The 14,691-nt window shown below is 46.4% G+C and overlaps 1 protein-coding gene across 1 annotated transcript in view; it reads right to left on the minus strand.

Annotated features, from left to right (window-relative positions):
* Window positions 1-8,453: 8,453 nt before the first annotated feature.
* Window positions 8,454-14,691, minus strand: part of B3GLCT (beta 3-glucosyltransferase) — a 123,230-nt gene continuing 116,992 nt past the window's right edge. The window contains exons 17-18 of the transcript XR_012514448.1: window positions 9,416-9,524; window positions 8,454-8,546 (exon numbers count right to left, since the gene is read on the minus strand). The gene's annotated coding sequence lies outside the window, so the exon portion shown is untranslated. The remainder of the gene's footprint in view (window positions 8,547-9,415; window positions 9,525-14,691) is intronic.

Here is a 14,691-nt window from a genome sequence, read left to right on the forward strand (position 1 = left end):
TATTTGTTGGCAGGTCTTGACAGAATTTTGACCCCCTCATGACCCCAGTCTTTGCCAGGGGGTCCCTGATCTCTCTGTCCAGTCAGCTGTCCTCTTTGACCGTGACCTCCCCATGACCTGGCCTTAGGTCACATATTCCCCCCAGGCAGAATGGGTCTCATTAGCCAAAGAACCGGGCTCTTAAATTCTAGGAACCTCATCTCAAGGTCTACCTTGCCCACATGTGGACACAAGGAAACATCACAGTTCTTTAAGTTAGGTAGGACTTTATATGAAAATCCTAAAAAGGATATATCGAAAATGACCCAACACATACTTTGAAATGAAAATAATCCATAGTTTGTTAGACACACGGAGAAGGGCATTGTCTCCCGGCCAGAGCCTAGAAACCTTAGAACTCACGACCTCTGACCCAGAGGTCAGCCCCCATGCTGCAGACCAACGGCTCCTTAACTGTCACAGAACTTTGGGAAAGCTCTTAACTGCCACCGACGCGGTGTCCAGCCAAATCTCTTGATGAACCTGAAGGAGGAGGAGCTCCGCAGGGATGTTTGAAACCAGCGATATTCAGATATTCCTGCTGGACTGAGTGTCCCAGAAAGAAACCAGACTGAAGGGGAAAACTCTAGGAGTTTCAGGACGAAATTCTTATGAGTAAAGATGTTCAGCCAAGGGCATGACAGAGCCACAAAGCCCGTTGGCTAGGCAGCGGGGGTGGGCGGTTCCCTGGGAGGCTGGGTAGAGCTTGGCGAGCATCCGTGCGCTCCAGAAAGGAAAGGGCTGTGGTGTAAGGGAACTGTGCCACGTACCCTCCAGCACCAATGGAGGGGTGATCCACAGGAGCCAGTGGCAGGCAGGGAGTGGCCTCTGTGAGGGGAACAGTGTGGGAGAACGGGGGCAGGGGGCTGTCAGGCGCGTGACAGAAGTGGCCATGCCTCCCTCCAGGTGCTTCTGGAAGCAAAGTGATCGCGTAGAAGGGGGCATTCATATCCCAAATGAAAACACACCTAGAGATCCCGAGGAATGTTTTGGAAGGGGGATCATGAGAGGGTGAAATAGAATTTTTGCCGGGAAAAGAAGCAGGAGGAGAGACAATTACAAGGTCACTGTAAATGTGAAGTGTGTGTACTTTCTGACAGACGAAACTTGCTAGAAACGAAAAGATTGGTGTGACGGGTGCTGCTATGAGCCTGGAATTTTTCCCTGCTAAGAAATGGATGGCAAGCCTTACCATCTCAGGGGTAGGGAAATATACTGGTTCACTCTCAGTCCTTTTCCTTGTGTCCAGTGTTCTGTGTCTCATGGAGCAGGTTGTCACTGGGGGGTCTTCCTCTTGCAGCTTTGTCCTTATTCCTGAGACCTGGACTTTGCCTAAGCGGGTGCCGGAGGGACAGTCTCCGGGTGCCGGAGGGACAGTCTCCGAGTGCAGTGTCGTTCTTGTTTATTTCACGCACAGGTCTCCCTCCCCCCACTTGGGCTGCTAAAGTTTGCAGTGGCCTCAAAAGGCCTCTCAGTCCAGCCCAAGCCTGCTGCGCCTGTTTCTGTGTTCTCTTTGGCAACTACATTTTCTCTTTGGGACCCAGCTTCTTCCCACATGCTGTGGTCATCAGAGGGGTGTTTTAAACTAATCCCAACAGCTAAATACGAACTCAAAAAGATTCTCTGTTGGACATAAAAAAAGTAGAGGGGATGGGGGCAGTGGTGGGATGAGGTTTGCATTTTAACATAAAAAGCTCCTGCTTGAAATTCGAGGTGAAGTTTCCCCTTTTAGTCGAAAATGTGGATATTCATCCATTCCTCATGCAACGAGAGCCAAAGAGCTTCTCTCTAGCCTCCCACCACATACATACTCTTGGCCATAGTCACCAATGACAAATATATTTGGCCAATTTTGTGCCTGTAATTAAGGCGAACCTCTACAGAGAAGGCCCTCAGGCCAGTCCCGAGACTCCACTGACCACCTCTACTCATTTTGTTTCCTAACCTGCCCCTCCCAGTGTCGCCAACTGTGACCTGGCTGAGCTTCTTGCTGGTCCTCCTTTTGTCCTCTGCAGAAGGCCAGCAGGACCCATCTAACAGCTAGTGCTTACAGGGAGAAGGGTCTCGAAGGTGGGTTTAAATTAAGAGGTAAAGGTAGACACTGCAATCTACAGAGACAGGTTCAGAAGTTCGAAATTCAGGCTTCCCGGAGAATCCCCGAGGGTGGAAGTTCACACCTCTGGCAAAGGCCTCGGGACACTATGGAAAGCTCACAGCTTTCGGTTCTTACTCTGCGGTGATCCGCTGGGTGAGTTTGGACAGGCCACTGAATTTCTGACCTCAGTATTTTATCTAGATTTCCAGGAAGTTGTGAGAAAGCTGCAGAGTGTAAACCTTGAGAACTCTGTGGAGCTAATGATCAGAAGTAGGAGGCACTGTAGCGTCAGCCCCAGGCAGCGGTAGCTCTGCACCCTGCTGGATACCTGCCACCTCTGCATGGCCCTTGGAAGCCCTAGACGCTGACTTTTCTGTGTCTCCTGACTTCGGTAGTTCACTAAGGCCACTTGCCTTCAAGACATTCAGGACCCCTGAAAAGAAAGCCCATTGAAGGGCACTTCTTATCTATTTTCTTTACCGTCGCATTTCCTAGCACGTTGAACAGCATTGAATAGAAATCTTCTCAGTTGCAAAAAAGACACTGATGTCCAACATCAGAGCAGCCTCATCATGTCATCTTTTCCTTTCTTTTGATTCCTTTAAATTATTTTTAATTTTTTATAAAAATGTCTGTCTTATGAGTTGTGTGACATTCCCCACTTAAAAGCTTAGGGTGAAACCCCATGGTCAACAGGTTAAATCCTTGGCGTGAAATTTTTTAATTTTTTTGCAGTCTGGTCCAAGCTTTCCAATGTCACCTCCTGTCTCCTCCTCCCTCTCTGTTATGCTAATAACTCAGAGCTTGTCAGTGAGCCCCGATGCTAAACAAAACACTCTCATAGCTCTGATTTTGCTTATGTTGCTGTTCCTTCTCTCTTCCGAGGAACATCTCCTCTGCCTGTTAAACATTCTTCTGCCATAATTTCTTGTGAATCACGTCGTTTCCCCACCTGCTTCCTTTCTCTTTCAAAGGCCCCTGGCCTCCCCACACCTGACTGCATATTCCCTATAACCAGCTTGCTTCATTTATTGTGGTTGTATACAGCCTTTTATTATTTAACTTTTCATATGTGTCTTCTCAACCGTTGTCAGTTTTTTAAGGCAAGAGGGATGGTTCTTAGATTACTTTTATACCCCTCATGTTACCTGACACAGTATCACCCATACAGCTCTACAGTCAATACTCAATTAAAACACAGGAGTAGAGGCCAGGTGCAGTGGCTCTCCCCTATAATCTCAGCACTTTGGGAAGAAGAGGCAGGAGCCGACTTGAGGCAAGGTCAAAGACCAGCCTGGAAAACATGGTGAGACCCCATCTCTACAAAAACTTTAAAAATTAACTGGGTGTGGTGGCACACACATCTGTAGTTCCAGTGACTTGGAAGGCTGACACAGAAGGCTTGCTTGAACCCAAGAGTGCAAGGCTGCAGTGAGCTAGGATCACAGCACTGTACTCCAGCCTGGGAGACAGAAGATTCTGTCTTTGTTTACATGAATAGAAGACATATCAACCAACCCCTTTGAAAATATACCCACCTTAAGTTTTCTTTCTAAACCTGCCACATCCATCTCTAACCAGGCACTTTTCCATCTTTTAACTACCTTCAGTGTTCAAAGTCAGTTGACTAACATCAATTGTATTGTACACAGCTAACTCTTAGGCAGGAGGTAACTGAAGTCAGTTTTGCAGACATGAACCAACGGCCAGTAGAAGTGTTCTGGACATTGGTGTGTGAGTCCGTCCCACTGAGGGGGACTGAAAAGTCATGGGGGGAAAAAGAAGCAAGTGTCCTAAAGATACACCTTTAGCGAGTGAGGTTGAGTTAGAACCTCTCTGGGCATTCTTATTTTAGGTAGACAAACTGTGTTTTTTGAAGTTGAAAATGGAGTTTTTGAGAAAACAGAATAGGTAGCTCGATACAGCTTTTGCTTTTGTGGATGCTTCTTAGGTGCCAAATTACGTCCTAAAAGTCTTGGTTTATCAACCTTCTCAAAAGAAATCCAACCGAGTTTCCTCTCCAGTGATTTCCCTTAGGAATTAAGAGAGGAGAATGATTGATTGTAGGTAATTGGAGACCTGAAAGCAGAATGATTTTTAAAGTATGAAGAAAGCTACTGTAGCATTTTAGATCATCATTGCCAATGATCCCCAGGATATATATCATAAATATTTATATAACGTAGGTAGTAATGTACATCAGAACTCAAACACAGTGAATACTGTTAGTACACCCTGAAACTTAAAAAAAAAAAAGCCTTAAAATGAATGCTGTTACTCCTCTCGACTAAAGAAAGCCTTTGATCTTAAATGACAAAATTCTGCAAAATAATTAACATTGTCTTGGGGTGACCTTTTCTCATATTCTCTCTGAGCGTTCCTCAATCTTCCAAAGCAGGGCTAAATAATACAAGCCTTCCTAGTTAGAATATGTTCATCCTGCTGAGAAATCCAATTTTTTTCAAAGCCAAAATAAGCCATGAATTCAACCACTCATCAAAGACTGGGGATTAGGAAGACTCCTGGCTCTTGGGCTATTACTTGCTTGCCAGAAATATCAAAAGACATCAGGGTTCGTTATCCTTAACATACAATCTATTTGATTCAAAGACACTTTGAGAAGTAGTCATGCACACAGTAATCATATCCTAAATCGTATCTATGTTCTGAACAGACACTGGACAGCATTGTAGCAAGAGCCTGTGGCAGAGGGTTTTCAATCCTGAAGTCAGGATCCACTGGATGAAGTTTATCAAGAGGACTTCATCTTCTTAGTGTGTGATTTCCAGAAATGTGGACGTTGAAGAAGAGCACATATCTTATTATTTTCACCTGTGATGCTCTTGTAACTGCACCCACAGTTCCCTGTCCCTTGCCACTCCAATCTGTTCTCCACAATCAAAGTGTCTCTGCAAAATGCAAATCTGATTATGTCTCTTCCCCATTGAAAATGGCTTAAAAGTCCTCCATTGCTTTAGGATAAAGTCCAAATTCCTTATTTTGGCTTGCAAGCTAAAATCTAGTCCTGGATCCAGTCCTGGCTTACCTCTCTAATTTTCTTTTTAACTTTACCACCTACCACCTACCACCCCCACACATCTCCTCTGCTTTCCAACTATATTGGAAATATTTAATTCTGTATGTTCTCTTGTCTTTGGCATTTTGTTCCCTCCGCTCCTGCTCCCACGTACTCGTAACGTAGACTTGATTTCATAAACACACAGGCTCCTCTTTGCACAAACTCATGTAAGAATACATATTTTCGGTGCTATAAAGAATAAGATTTAACTGCTACTAACAGATTCTGTAGTGATATTACACACCAACATGTAACTTCGGAATTTAAACACTGTCAAATTTTTGTCTTGATGACCACCTTCCTCCCTGTCACCAAGTGAGTATGAATGCTTGACATTAGAAAATAAATTATATTTCAAATCAGAGGCAACTTTACCATGGTAGAGTACTCTGGCCTCCTTTCCGGGTGCCTTTTATTGTTCACTAATGAGTTAAAATGTGGTTGTCCCATCTGTCTTGGTTTGGGTTTGGCTTGGTCTTGACTATGTAAAAGATCACACAGTAACGTTAATGAGATATTTAATTCACTAAAGAGGTCTTTAACTTCCTCATTTGCTAAATTAATAGGAATATAATCTAGGGAAACAATGAAATACCATTCACCTACCCAATTTTTAATAGATTTCACAGTCTCTGTGGGCCCTTGGAAAAAGCATCATGGTACTTTCTGCAGTTACACAGAAAATTAATTTTGCATTTGGATACATTATCTCTCTACCTCTAAGCTTATGCTTTCAGCCACTGAAATGCAGACTCACATGTAGCAAACATCCAAATATTTTGTTGGTTATTGGTTATTGCCAGTGTATCTGGTAAATGATCTGAAGTCAATTTTGAGCTGTCTTAATGTGAAAAAAAAAAGCATATCTTTACCTAACTTTAATCTGGTACGTTTTTACTAAGAATTTACTGTATTTTAAGGCCTTTGCTCCTTGAAAAAGCCCTCATTTAGATTGACCTGTCTGTGTGACTAATAGGTGTGCCCAGGATATACTGGAATGAATGCTCAAACATTGACTTTGATGCCAGGACTCCCCTGGATGGTGATCTGGCTTCCCCGAGCCTCCTGATGCTTTGGGCAAGGTTGGCACCCCTGCCTGGTTCTTATCCCTCAGAGGCTACATGGCTATATGCAGACAGACAGCTGGTGTGCCACCTCTCTCACTGTGCCTTTGTGGAAATGCTGCCTGGATGGGTCATGAGAATGAGGGATTTGCCATATTAATTTCTTAAAATTACTTCTTACAGAATTGCCAGATCAAATATTTATACAAGCGGGGCCACTATCCAGCCAGAAGTGACCCAGCATCTCCTGTTTCAAGTCACCCGGGAGGTCCTGAAGTTAAATTCAACAATGTTTGTGAAGTGACTGCTGGGGACTGTGTACAGGGCAGGGGACCAGGGTGGTCTTGATGGATCACCCACAGCCCTGCCCTGCCTGGACAATCTTACTCCAAATGGCAGGAGCTGAGCCTTGTGTTCCCAGCCCTGTCCTGGCATTCACAGAGGCATGCCATTAATACCGACAACAAATGAAGTGGGAAGCCTTTCGAATTAGTTTGTTATCCTAAAGAACAAAGCCAGACCTTTTTTAAAAAATACTTGAGAACACAGTTGAAACAAGATGCAACCAAACTTGAGAATTCATACACTCAAGAATAGATTTGATGGTATGGATTTCATTTTCTATTTAAAACATAGGCAATCTACCCAGACAAGCTGCCATGCCTCTGCAAGCATGCTGCTAGGGGCCAGGGGAAAGAGCCTAGAGGTGTTGAGATAAAAAGGTGCCTCAGGAGGGTGTCTTTAAGTTAGTCCCAGATGGCCGTCACCAGATTTCATCTAGCAACTGGTAGGGGCCACTCCTCTGTTGCCTCCCTAACACAAGCAGGTGAAGCTGTGGGGCCAGGTCCTCCAAGGGAGTCCCAGGAACTGGGGACCTGGCCTAAGAAGGTGACAGCTAAGAGGCTGGGCTTTTCCTGAGCCTCTCAGAGTCATGCTAAGGGGGTGCCTAGATTGGAGAGGAGAACTGAAAGGCCCAGTTGAGTTGAGGAGGTCCATCCTCCTTCCCTCAATCCCCAGAATCACCCAGGGATCCTAAATGGCAATGGCAATCTGAATCGCCAAAGCCAGGAAAAGGAACCCTGGGACTCGTCAGCCCTGCTGCACCATTTGAGAGATCGGCCCTGGACCTGGTGATCCATGTTTTGGAAACAGTCCTCCCTCCAATGGCTTACATTTGTAGTGGCCAACAGGTGCATCTTAGAAATTCTGGGGTTTATGAGTCTGCAAGGTGGCTGTTACAGACTCTGCCTTTTTCTTGAGCTTCCTTTTCCTCTCTTGGGCCTCCTGATTCCTATTGCAAAAGGCCAAGGTGGCCACTTTCAGGAGGTACTACCTGGTTCTATGGCCTATTTCTTTTCTTTTTTTTTTTTTTATAAGAATGACTTTATTTGAAATTGTTGTGAACTGTGGTGGGAAGAGCGCAAATGTAGCGGACGAGAGGAAGCCTTGGCTGAACAGTATACTGAAGGGACCAGCTTGGCTGTAGCTCTGGGGCTCCAAAGGTGGCAGCTGCACATCTTACAGGAAGACACTGGCTTCAACCTAGTTGGTTTCTAAGGTCCTCGACTTCCCTCTGCAGCCAGATACATGGAGGTTGCATGGTGTCCTATTTCTACAGCTTCCTCCTGATATCAGCAGCTGCCTGATCTCCTAGGACCAGCTGTCCCTCTATTGAATCAGGAGGTAGAGGAGTGTGTTTTTCCAAGACCCCCAGGAAGGCACTGGGACTCCCATCCAATCCCTGATCTACCACGGTTAGCGCAGCGCAACGGAGAGAGGCCCAGCCCCAGCTCCTCACAAGCCCTCCAACATACACACCTGAAAGTTTTGCCTTCTGTTGCCCCATTTCATCACTGGGGTCCCACTAGGGTGCTCCAATGGTACTGCTATACTTCCAACTGGATAAGGTTCCTTTCCTTCCCTGTCCCTAGACAAGATGTAAATAAAGTTCATCCCCAACATTCTTTGGCACTTGCCAAGAATGGCCTACTTTTCAGGGTTTGATTCAAAAAGAGACATGGCCATCCTTCCAGAAGAGTTTAAATACTTGGGTTAAGTTCTGGAGAGCCTCTATATATATATATATATATATACCAGGGCTGTCTGAAAACCTGCCAAGATCCCCCTTAATTTGCTTTAAGTCCTGAAGAGAAAAGGGGACCCGGACCTTAATGGGGCCATACTCACCAGGCATCTGTTATAGGGGCCTCTGAGACTGGGACCTGCCGAAAATTAGGATTCCTAGGCTGCGGTAAACTTGAGAGAGAACCTGGATAGGAAGGAACAGAGAAGCTGGGTTGATTCCTCTGCTGGAAGTCCCTCTGGGGTTTGCTTCCCTACTTCCCTGGGATTCCTCTTGTAACTTCCCCTGAAATGGCCACTAGGAGGGCTGAGTCAATCCTTCGGTGTTGGCAAAGGTCTGTGTTAGGGCTGCACATAAGGCACCTTGGACCACTCGCCCTCGTGTTTACAGAGAAGCTTCCTTCCTGAAGCAGGGCTGCTTTTCTGTGCCTCAAGGTGCCTGGCACTAAGTTGCAACCAAGTAAATTACAAGGACATTTTCACCACGAATTTACTTACAGATACCAAGGCACTCTTGCTTTGTCTGTGCTACTCAATCTTCTATTTTATACTTTCAATGACTAAGCTAAATGCTCATTCTAGGCAGTAACATCCCTGGTTTGCAACAAACATCCTTAACATTTAACGCTGTATAGAAAAGAGATAGGAACCATGACAGCCGCCAAAGAAAGCAAGAAATAAACAATAGGAAAGACTGGCGGTCCTAGTGCCAATGGGCAGTCGGGGACTGAAGTTAGTTCAGAGGCCTTTGGATAAAGACTGAGGTGTGCTCTCGGCCGGATACCCTCAGTTGCCCCAGGACCTCCTTCCAGCCCCAGACAATAGCTAGACCTCCATGAGGGGAAACTGGGTTGAAACAAAGCTAACATTCCCAACACCCGAGGGTGATGGGGGATTGACAGTGTCCTCTCCAGCAAGCCTGTCCTCTGTGCCTTGAGTCCTGCAACTGTGCTAGTCACTTTTAACTGGCTGACAGAAATCTAGTGGTTCTCTTTCATGTTGGCTATTGTGGAGTTTAAAGACTCTCAAAAACAGGACAAAATCATTTTTACTCACTTTTCCGTAGATTCTGAACAAGCCCCCAAAATGTTATGGGATCTCTGGTTTGTTGATTTTTCTGGCCGGAAACCTCTGTGGTCATGGAGTTTTTGACCAAGTTCTTCTCCTGTATCCAGGAACACAGATAAGTGAAGGGTGAAGAAGAAAAGTTTTACTTAGTGTTAGAACAGCTCAGAGGAGCGGGTAGCAGATGTCCAGTGCTCAGCTCTCATCAGAAAGGAGGCCCTGGAGAGAATTACTTCTCTCTTGGCGGATAGGATATGATCTCCTCTCTGCTGGCAGCTCATCTCTGCAGCTGGTCGTCCTGTCTCTCTGCCCTCTTCCGCCTCTGGTCATCTTATGCCCTGCTCTGGCTGAGCCCATGGATTTTATGAATGTCAGAGGGGAGGAAGTGCATGCCTATTGGTCCATGGGTTGCCATGGGTGGACCTGGAAGAGGCACCGTGAGTCCCCACTCCAGTCGGTGAGACTGGCAGCCAGGGCCCCCGCCTTCGGCTCTCCCCTGGCCTGAAGGTGGAGCCTTACTGGGGACTTGACCCCTTCTGATTAGGAATCAATCTGCCTCCTGCTGTCATTCATGGCTCCAGGGCTCTGCCTTAGTCGCCAGCTCAGAGACCTGAACAGAAGTGCCTGGAGCTAAGAGGCCAGGCAGTGGGAGAAGATGCCTCTGAGCCTGCAGGGACAGCGGGGCTGAGGGGGATTCCTTCCTGGGGCTCCCAAGGGTGCAGGCTGCAGAGATACCTGGGTCCTGTGCCTGGGAAGGCAGCCACAGCTGCACCCCACCCTGGAGCTTCCACCCTGCCAACTTGGAAGAGGCAGGGCTCATGTCTCCTGCCTGCTTCATGGAGCAGGAGGTCCAGGTCTGCAGCCCTGGCAGGAGGGCAGATCCTGCCCATTTCCTGTTCCCTAAGCACAGGGAGGTGCCAAACCACAGCTGCACTAAGTTTGGGCGGCTGTAGCCTACTCTGCAGAGCAGGAGGCCTGGGTCTGCAGCTGTGGTTTGGGTGGCTGCAGTGGCAGGGAGAGCTCAGGTCCCCCACAGGGTCTATGAAGTATGCATCCCCAGCTGCGCCCCCTGCTGCAGCTGGAATGATGGCAGCAGCCACTGCCATCAGAGGCATCAGGAGAAAAAGAAGCAATGGAATTTGGTCTCTGAGTGGATTAGGAAAGACAGATAGTTGGGAGACACAGAAATAAAACGTGGTTGGATTCCGACTCCCCGGGGTGCCCGGTCCTCTCAGTGCACACAGCTGTCCCTTAGCCCTGGAGGGAAGCCGCGGCCTATGGGCACTGACTCACGCACTTGTGTGTGGGACGTGGGGTGGGAGGGTGGGCAGGCTCATCTGTTGGTACCTCTGCCATCCTTCAGTGCTCAGCAGCCTGTGCTACATTCAGGGATTGCTGCTCATTGCCACAGAAAGTTTTTTCCAAAAGCCAAGCCAGCTCAAGTCTCTTTGGAAGCTGTGTGAGAGAAGGGGAAAAGGGCAGGCAGGAGGAGGGGCAGAGAGGGAAGTAGAGAGGGACGAGACCTACAAGAGACTGCTGGGATGCCACTAATGTTGTCGTTTCCTTGAAAAGTCACACAAGTGTTGGGTTTACAAGTATTTGTTAAACTGCTTGGATTTATGCATTTTTCTGTATATTGTTTTGTTTTATAACATTAAAAAAAGTTCGGATGAAAACAAAGAGAGCATGAGATCCTGAATTAAGCAAGCCCCTTCCTTGCATCCTAGTAACTGTAGAACTTTGGGCAGTAAAAATAAAGAGTAAAAGCTGTTGACTGCTGCCGGTGTCCCTATACTAAATGTGCACTCTCCAGCGTTCCTGTGAGTTAGACATACAGTGCCCTTTGTACAGAAGAAGACACTGCTGTTAGCAAGGTGAAGAGTTCTGCCCTTATCACACAGCCCTTGAGATGCAGAGCCAGGTTTGGGCATCATGTCCTCCTAGGTCCACCCAGAGCCTGCCCTCCTGCAGCAACACAGAACATGCCCTGTAAGGCCTGCTTGTGCCTGGCAGGGGTACTCACAAATAAAACCACACTGTCGGGCTGTCCCTGGAGATGAGTCCAGAAAGAGGCCCCTTCATGAGATTGGAATTAGGAGATTTTTGTCTTGACAACATACTTGAAAGTCTGCATTGGCAAGACACGCTTCATTAAATGTGATGGTTTTAACTGCTTCTAAGAGTGTACTTTAGGTTGATGCAATGTTTCTGCTAGGTTGTATAAAAGAGAACGCCTGTTAGGTTTGCTTCTTATAGCTGGAAGAGTTTAAAGTGCTTCAAGTGGTTTTTATTTTTGTTAAGGGGTTTATCAAAATAATGGAAACATAATTGACTCCCCCTGTGGTTCCTGGTGTGGCCTCAGGCTCTGAGATACATCAGCCAACACCCTGAAGTCTGTGTACGATAGTCCCTCTGCCCCTAAGCAACAGCAACGTGGACAGAGTCCCTGGGTCCTGATGACCCTGGAGAGCTCTGGCTGATGGAACTCAGCTTCTCTCAGTCTTGAAAAATGACTCAGCACCTGGAGACTGAAGACCATCTGAAGCATTTCTCCAATTGCTGTCCTCTGCTGCACAAGCAAGGGTTATAAAACCATGCATGGATTGAGGTTCAGGACATGGGGATCTTGCGTGACTGTAAATGGCTCTATGTACTTGAGCCAAGACCACAGATTCTGTGAAAATTTATTCTACTGTGACCCATCTGGTCCCTGAAAGTTTCTGTGCTCATAACCCTGATAGTATAATGGCATCCTCATATTTCCCCCAAAAGAGGGGTGCTTAGGCCTGAATATAAGTGGCATAGGGAAGTTCAAGCGGGCATGCAGGCCATTAACATGTACATTTTCTTAAGGTATTCAATTAAATATTGTTAAGATTGCGTTGCTGAACATCAGGGGTTTGGTCTAGGTCCAGTGGCTTGTCACACAGAATGCCAATCACTGAGATGACGAGTACTGCCAGGAAAGGAAGGCTTTATTGCAGGGGATGTCCACCAGAGAGACAGGAGGCAAGTCTCAAATTCATCTCTCAGTTCAACTAAAGTTAGGGTTCGTATAGTGGAGAAGGAAAACAGGGAGACAAGGAAGAGGAGTTGGTCAACAGGCAGCAGGGGGTCAGATAGAGATCTGGCTCTTGGTAACCACAGTGTGCAGCAAAGCAGGAATGAGGGAGGGGTAAGGAGGAGGAGCTGGCAAACAGGCAGCTGGCACATCTATTGTCCAGATGCAATGACGTAGAAAGCCTCAGTTCCCCAGTGTGATCTGGGAGGCCTGATGATCAGATTCCTGAGAAAGGAACTCTGATAAAAGAAACAAATGGAAGTTTCTCAAGCTTCAATTCCAAAGGAAAACTGGGCTGGTCTCAGTCCCTGCTTTCTATTTAATCAGTTCCTTAATCATGAGGAATCTGGTCATTGATCTTTCTGTCTGCTTGATGCTGAGGAGAGAGGCACACTGGGATAATGAGGAGGAATGAAAATGTTGCACGTGTAATTAGAAGTACTCACGAGTACCTGGTTGGCATCTAGCTTATTGGAATACCATAATCTGGGTACTTTTATTAACGGTTTTAGAACAACATCTTAAGCCACAGTGAACTAGGATGATCAATAACATAGGTAATGCAGATTTTAAGATAATAGAGAATATGGAGTGGATTCCCTGGGGGAATCAAAGAGGACAATCTTAGGCCTCCCCACAAGTCTTCCTGATTCATCATATCCCAGTCAAACGGAGTACTGTTTGGGTCACCATCAAGGGAAAAGAGGCACTTGCCTTCTTCTAGGAAACAGGGGGACTTCGTAGTCCCTAAAAGATGTTTCACATAAGGCATGCTCAGAACACTTCTTTTAGGGGTCTTCAGAAGTTCAAGTGTGCAGGTAAGGACATAACAAAAAGCTATGAACTGGTTGGATTAAGGGGTTGCTATGGTCTAGAGCAGATTGGGTTTGTTTTGTTTCGTTTTGTTTTGTTTTTGAGACAGAGTCTCACTCTGTTACCCAGACTGGAGTGCAGTGGTAAAATCTCGGCTCACTGTAACCTCTGCCTCCTCCGTTCAAGCCATTCTTCTGCCTCAGCCTCCCAAGTAGCTGGGATTACAGGTGTGGCACCGTGCCCAGGTAATTTTTGTATTTTTAGTAGAGATGGGGTTTTGCCATGTTGGCCAGCCTGGTCTCACACTCCTGACCTCAGGTGATCCACCCGCCTTGGCCTCCCAAAGTGCTGGGATTACAGGTGTGAGCTGCTGCACCTGGCCAGATTGGAGTTTTGGGTGACATATATAACAGTGACAGAAACTGGCCAATGAAGCAAGAACTTCACTGTGAAATACAAATTAATGAGTCATCCATCTGGGAGCAGGAAGGATCTGGAGAACAATAGCAACCTGAAAAGCACAGATTTTCTTTATGATTTCTTGTGTAGGGTTCTTTGGCTGCGCTTTGAATATTAACTTAAGGCCATGGGAGGGTTCACGAGACCCTGACTGTTTCCCCTGGAGGGATTCCATAGAACTGATTGATGAATCCATGGTTTAACACTGGCTAACCAAACAGATGAGTTGAGTGGTCAGCAGCACCTCAAAAGGGCCTACCCATTGTGGTTGCAGCTGGCGGATTTCCAGCTCTTCAACCTTGGTTCCTGGGTTCAAAGAGTGGACAGGCATGTTCGTAGGGAAGTGGAGTTTGTTGGAAACAGACTTAGAGAGACTAGTCAATATAATTCGTATATTTCCTAACTGTTTTTTATGTGACCTAGTTTCTGTTCCAGGGGAGGAAAAATCCTCAAGTGACAGGGAGTCTGGGAATCAGCGAAATTGTCTCCCATATAATAATATTTCAAAAGAGCTAAGAGCCAATCCACTTCTCAGGGCGAGGAGGGTTCCCATACCCTCAGCAGGGCAAGGGGAAAAATCTTTTCCCAGGTAAGCATTGTCTCTCAGCAAATTTTAGAGACTTCTTTAATGTTCAATTCATTAGAGTTCCTGGGAGTCCATATCAAGGAATTATTTTCTCCATTAGAGCTTTTACAACCTCAGTAGCTTTCTCAGGCCTGGTGGGGTAAGCCTCAACCCAGACTGTGTAAAGGTATCAACCAAAAACAAAAAACACAAAAAATATTCAGGGCCGGGGCATTATGGCAAAATCTGATTACCAGACTTCTCTAGGATTAGTACTTCTCCATTGAGTTCCTTGCTTAAAAGGAGCTTTTGTGCCTTCTAGGAGTTTTGGTTTATTTTTCAGGCAGATAGGACAATTTTGGCCTTATG

This window comes from Saimiri boliviensis, chromosome 16 (genome assembly GCF_048565385.1).
Source record: "Saimiri boliviensis isolate mSaiBol1 chromosome 16, mSaiBol1.pri, whole genome shotgun sequence".
Classification (NCBI taxonomy): Eukaryota; Metazoa; Chordata; class Mammalia; order Primates; family Cebidae; genus Saimiri; species Saimiri boliviensis.